A 7,022-nucleotide genomic window follows, 5' to 3' on the forward strand; every position below is an offset into this window, starting at 1 on the left:
CTAATATAGCAAAATACTTGGTTTCAGCATAGTTCCCACCACACCTGTCCTGAAAAGAGAAGAGAAAGATTGTGAGGAAAAGCATATCTTTCACTTGGATTGGGGGCAATCTCTTGAAACTTGGCCTAGATCAGATCTTGAGAAGATGTGTCAGGGAGGACGAATTTTTTGAAATTCTCCTAACCTGTCATGATGGACCTTGTGGAGGCAATTTTGCAGCAAAAAGGATTGCCTTCAAAATCTTGCAAGTAGGTTACTATTGGCCCACTCTTCATCAAGATATGAAGAGATATACCAGCCAATGTGATTGGTGCCAAAGGATGGGGAAACCTACTCCAAAGGATGAGATTCCCATGCAACCTCAAGTGACTTTTGAGCCATTTGAGAAGTGGGGCATGGACTTTGGGTCCTATCAACGTCATTCAAAACAGAGGCAATACATAATTATGTGCAATGATTATCTGACAAAATGGGTAGAGACAAAACCAATCAAGGCAGCAACAGAGGAAAAAGTAGCTAAGTTTTTAAGAGAGAACATATTCTATAAGTTTGGGTATCTAAGAGAACTAGTTACAGATCAAGGTAGTCAGTTCACTTCCAATTTGATTGAATACCTGCTTACACATCATAAAATCAGGCATAGGACTTCCACCCCTTACCGTCCACAAGCCAATGGATAGGTGGAAGTCACTAACAGAGCTTTGGAAGGAATTTTGACCAAGGTATTGAGCAGCAGTAGAAAAGATTGGGCTGATAGACTAGTTGAGGCCACCTGGGCCTACAACCCAGCATGGAAGACCACCATAGCGTTCGCACCCTATGAACTGGTCTATGGGAAGAAGGCTTTGTTGTCAATAGAATTTGAATACAATACACTAAGGATGGTAGCTCAGCTAGACATAGACCTCTGCCATGCACAGAGGGAAAGGCTACTCCAGCTCAATGGATTGGACGAACAAAGATTGCAGACCCTTCTCCACACAGAGGTAGTCCAACTTCAAAGGAAAATATGGCATGATCAAAATATCAATGAGAGGCAATTCCAAGAGGGAGAATAGGCACTACTCTATGACTCAAGGTATAAAGACTTCAAAGGCAAGCTGAGGACAAGGTGGTTGGGACCCTACACTGTGGAAAAATGTAATGACAATGGTTCAGTTATGATCAAAACCATTGATGAGGAAGCCATCCCCATGCTTATCAATGGACATAGGTTGAAAATTTATAAGAAGCCCCTCTCCAAGCGAGAGTTCATTAAAGATCTGAATAATATAGTATTGGAAATGGAGTAGGTCTTAGCATCCACTCCACCCACTCACTAAAGAAGAAGAAAAACGAAAAATAATAAGGACTCAAGTGAAAAACTCTATGAGGTGCTTGAGTCCCATCATTGGGTTGAAAACATCTTTTGAGGCGGCTCAGTGACGACAAAAAAAAAAAAGTATCCTTGGGTGGAAACCTAGTTTGGAGGTGCCTACGGCAGGAAATTTGGGGTGAAATCCTCCTTGAGGCACCCTAGTTGTCTTTCAAAAAAAGAAAAAAAAACAGAAAAAGGGAAGAGAAAATTGAATTTTAAAATGCATTGCAGGATACAGGTGGACCACAGGAAGCGAGAGAAGATGCCACAAAGCCTATGTAACCTCCTCCACACTCTTCTCAATCATTTTTGACCTTTCTTCGACCTCATTGTGTGTTTTTACTGAACATTGTGTATCCTACAGGAGGCCCTGTGTGTTCTACATGAGGCTCCTATAGAAATCACAAGGAGCTCGAAATGGATTTTAAAAACCGTTTGAGGAGCTGAGAAGTTTCATGAATAGCAAGTAGGCCCTCCTATAGCTATCCACCCTCCTCGCTATCCATCCCACACCTACACCACCTCATCATCATTGATTTCTTTCATTCCTGCTAAAAAATATAGAAACCATTTTTTAGGAAAAAAACAAAAAAATAAAAGGAACAACACCTCTAAATCTACCCTGTAGCTCACCAAATACCTCTCCATCACCATCAACATCTCTGGTAGCATCCTCACATCTCCTAGCACAACAATCAACTAAGAATTTTAAAGGGAGAAGCAACTACAAGAGCTCCTGTAGGATTTCTTGTAGCAGCTGATCCCCTTAAAATCAAGCCACAACACCAAAATAGTTGCAGCCATAGGATTGAAGAGGATGTCTAAAGCCAGATCCAGCCAGATGATACCTGTGCAAAGCAAATAGGACACACATCAGGGAGCAGGAAGCATACAACAGAGGAGATATAGGCATGTAGCAAATAAAATACGAGCATGCAACAACAAAGGAACCAAGATGCACCAACAACACGAACATTCGACTTGCAGGTAAGAGTCTAACCCTCTCCTCTGTTGCATCTGTGTAATTGAAAATATGCATAAGAAAATGAGATGGTTAGGGTTGAATGATAAAGGTGGCTAGTTAACTGGACACCCTCATCTAGTTGACTACACTCATCTGGAGATGCCACCACACATGTGCCTAGTCAACTCACAGAAAATTCAAAGGACATGTAGTGAAGGTTATACAAACTCCGATGAAATCCGATGCAATGATGGGAAGTGATTGTAGGAAAGATTCATGAAGAGCCATGATGATAGAGAAGTGGGGACCAACAGTCTGAATCTGGAAACTTACCTTTTTTACAGCTCACCCCATCACTGGAAATATCTCAAAGAGGACATAAGTATTCCTCCTCGAAATTCCTTCACCATCTTTTCTTCCATTTCATCCTCGTCCACTTAGCTACAACAAGCTTTATACCACCTCCATAGCCTTGAAAGAATCGTTCTCTATGAATTTCAGTCATCCTTTTACTGTCAGAGTCCTATAGGAGTAGTAACAGGTTCTACAAGAACGGGTTCTATAGGAGCACCTATAGCCAGTTCTATAGAAGGGGGAAATAAGCAGTTTCTAAGGAGGAAACACAGGGTTTTTACTAAAATTATAGCTTGAAGAGGTAGGTTCTGTACAGACCCACCTTGATTATTAATATGTCCAAGTAATGATACAATTTTAAGGGGGAATTGAGTTTGTAGAAGTAGATGAAGTCCGTAAAAACATTTCTGACTGTTTTCTTAAAAAAAAACACAGCTTTTCTCTATTTCTTGTTTCTTCAAAAATTTTGTCTCCATATCTACCTGGGATGTTCAAAAGGGGTATAAGAAAAATGACAGGGGGATTTGTGAGGAAGGAACCCGCAAATTCAGTTAGGCTCCATGAACATTCCGAGGTGGTAGCCATTTTCACCAGAGCAAATTTGATGCCATTTTTCAAAAAATCTCGAGGGTTTGATGAAGAAGTGGCTCAAGAGTTTGCCCTTTCTTTAGTACCTCACTCAAAGACCCATGCCACTATTAATTTCAGAGGTCTCACCATGGAAATCACTCCAGAATTTATCAGTATGGTTACCAACCTTCTCCTTGGATTACCTTGCAGCAAAGATGAAAAACCAATGGGACAAGCTGCCAAGAAAACCTTCTTCCAACCAAATGAACATCCTGTAGAAGATAAAAATGGAATTAGAAGAACAAGCATACTTGTTACACAAAAATATCATCAGCATGATTATTTGCAGTCAGTATGGGTCTATCATCACTTGTACTGTCCTCCTAAGCAAGTCTCAGACCTCAGCTCTTCAAGTCAAGCTTTGAAAATAAGAGAAAGACATTAAAAATCAATGAAACTCTGGTTCCTCACTTTCTCTCACTGTCGCCTGCGGTCCCGCACCTTCTGTTTACAAAAACTGCGGACCTGCCCACTCTGTCCCTAAAGGTGTGGGTGCCGACCCTTGTGAAAGTAAAAAAGGCGCAAGTTTATTCTAAAAAACTCACTTTGGGTTAATTCTAGATGATTCTAGAAGGCATTTTGACGTGGATTTTCCACTCTTAGGTGGTTCATGCATCCCAAAAGAGAAGGAGCTAATCCCTTGATGAGAGGAGCTATCCCTTTGAAGGAGGGTTTTATCCCTTTGAAGGAGGGCTTTATCCCTTTGAAGGAGGTGCTAATAACCTCCCTCCATTGCACTATAAATTTAGGCATTGGGTTGGTTGCTGAGGAGGTTAGAAGCTGAACATTTTTGAGGGTAAATGTTGGTGAAATTAAGACTTCCTAGTTGAGCTTAAGAGGAGAGATCACATACCTTTTTGGCTTCATTGGGAAGTGAGTGAAACTTGTCAAAGTAGAGGAGACTTCCTGCTGGACACTGGGAGGAGCTTGTACAGTGTCAAGGCACAGGTTGTAAAGTTCTTCTTCTTTTGAATTGATACAATCAAACTCATTTGTCTCAACAAGTATCTCATGTTATTTGTTTCATGAACTCCTTGACTTTCATGTTAAATATGTTTTATGATATTGGATTTTTAGGTGCTATTTAATTTGTTTGCTTGTTTGTGTTTGCAGATTTGTGACAAAGGAGCTCATTTGGATCGAAGGAGCGAGGGCATCCACAAACTTGCATTGGACCTAAGGTAGGCCCTAAAAACACTTGTTTGCCTTTGTTTATTAAAGCATATTTAGAGAAAGATAGTGTCTGGTTGGTTTGCTTGTCATTAGGTCTTCTTTAGATTCTAGGAAGGTCTATCTTGTCCGCAAGATCGACTTATTCTGTGTGATAATAACTTACCCTTGGGATGAGGTTAGTTACCAAATAATCAAGTATATTTCCCCTGAAGGGATGTATAGCATAGTTTATGGCTACCATTTTAGACTTCTCCATGAGTTGAGATATGGCATGGACACTCCCACACCCCAAAAACTCAGAATCCCCTATTTTCTCCTGCAGTCCCTTATAGAATTCAACATTAAATTAAAGGTAGGAGGTCTAGATAAATTGGTTCACCATGGGTTAATTAAACTATTAGTGGAAGAAGACCTCCACACCTTCACAATCCCCATAGCATGGGAAATCTTCATAAATATAACAAGAGAAGATGATAGAAAGGCCCTCACATATGACCACAATCCTTCTAAAAGTGAGGAGGAAGAGTAGCAAGGGGAAGAAGGGGAGGACACTGAGGAACAAACAGAGGAGGAAGACACCAAAACAGAGAAGGAGGAAACTAAACTGGAGGAGGAAGAAACCAAAATAGAGCAAGAGGAAACAAAACCAGCAGAGATAGAGAAGACAAAAGGAGAGGAAAAAGGGGCAGAAAATATAGAAGTGTCTCCTGAGATGCTAGAAAGGGAGGCAGCAACTGTTCTTACTGCCCTCAGCACCGAAATTAAACCCTAGCAAAAGAGGAAGAGGAAAACGTCAATGTATTTCAGGGCCAGAAAAGAACAAGGATAAAAATAGGGAAACAACAACCATCTTCAACAGTGCCTATTATCATTGAAATCCACCCATTGTCAAAGGGGAGGAATCCTCCTCTAAAACCCCCATCACATATGAAAGAGGAAGTCCCAGATCTTCCACCTAGAAGGAAAAAGTGCAACTATAGGACTCAAAACAGCTCTACAGGAAGCACAGACTGTTCTACAGGAGACCCTAAATAAGCTACAGGAGACCGAAAAAATGGAAAAAAGGGTAGAAGAACAGCCAAAGGGGAAGGACGAAACAACAGAGACCCAAGAACTGACCCCCAACCTTGTTTGGGCTCTTATTACAATCTTCTTGAGGGGGGGAAATCATTACACAGAAATTTTCACTCCCACTTTTCTTTGAGCTGAGCCATCAAACCCCATGGCTCTCATCAGCACCCACCAGCTGCTCGCAAATAATCATCAAAGTACCCGTAAGTATATCAATGATCAGGATCAGGCCATTGCACATTTTGAGGACATGGAAAGCTTACTTGTAGATGATTGTATTCATGCTTGTATGAGGAGGTGGAATACACTGCCACACAACTTGCATATAAGGGAGTATAACTCCCCAATAAGGATGAAATAAGCATTAAGGAAAGTGCCATTATACAAGCACTCTATGCAGAGTTTGAAGGTCAATTGGATTAGCCTCAAACTAAGTCCCCCACTGCTGCTAGGATTGCTAGAGGGCAGAAAAGAGGAAGAAGAACAACAATAGTGGGAAGAAGTGGATAGAAAGGCAGGATTCCATGATAGAGAAGAGTACCTCACATCAGAAGCATGGGATGTGAGCGAGGCCATCAGGGCCATCAAAGATGAGGAGATGGACTAGTTGCTCAGAGGATAAGCAACACATTCAATAGGGGGTGATGATGAGCCCCATAATTGGGTAATTATATGGGCTCATTGTGCCTCCTAAATTAGTTTAATCCACCATTCTCATTAGTTTATTGCATGTCTTTTATTATACTTCAGCTAGTAGAGTGAGTTGGGTTGGTCATTACGCCATGAAGTCTAATGTGTGCTTAATGCATATTTTTGGTCAATTTTGGAGACAAAGTCAAAGATTTAATGAACATTTGGTAGAAAATATTCTAAGAAGACAAAGGAGAGGATTTATAGGAGTGTTTCCTGCTCATTTATGACTCCCTACCTCAAATTCTAGTTCAAAAAGCTCGGAGCACAAGCAGCCACATTAATGCACCAAAGAGGCAGCCGAGGAAGTGGAGGATAACTGCTGTTTATCTCAAGTTTAGGGAGCCAAGCCTCCCTGATTTTAAGGGAGCTATTGGGAGATCCTGTTGTATAAGTAGAGAGGCTTAGGGCCTCATTATATTGTTGAATATTAACCAAATTTTCAAACTTTTGTTGCAGTTTTGCTCTGCTCAACTTCGAGCTTATTTTTGTTCACAGTTTCATGTAATGCTATTATTATTTTGATAATGAAGATGGGATCTTGTTCGAGATAGCACTGAGTTACCTCAGAAGGCTGAAGCTCTTGGGTTAGGGCCTAATCCAGGTAGCCAAGCACCTCTTGTTTTGTATTCATATGTTTTGTTTCAGTTTATGAATTCATTGCTATTAGATAGATTTCTTTCTTAGTTAAGGATAGGTTGCTTTGGGTGATTTAAAAGGCTGTTTCCATTTCAGTTTGTTGTAGCAGGTTGAACATTGATAGAAGAAGATACAATAAGGCCA

The sequence above is a fragment of the Pinus tabuliformis genome, chromosome 6, assembly GCF_031772625.1.
Source record: "Pinus tabuliformis cultivar Carrire ecotype Pingquan chromosome 6, CPIR1, whole genome shotgun sequence".
Lineage (NCBI taxonomy): Eukaryota > Viridiplantae > Streptophyta > Pinopsida > Pinales > Pinaceae > Pinus > Pinus tabuliformis.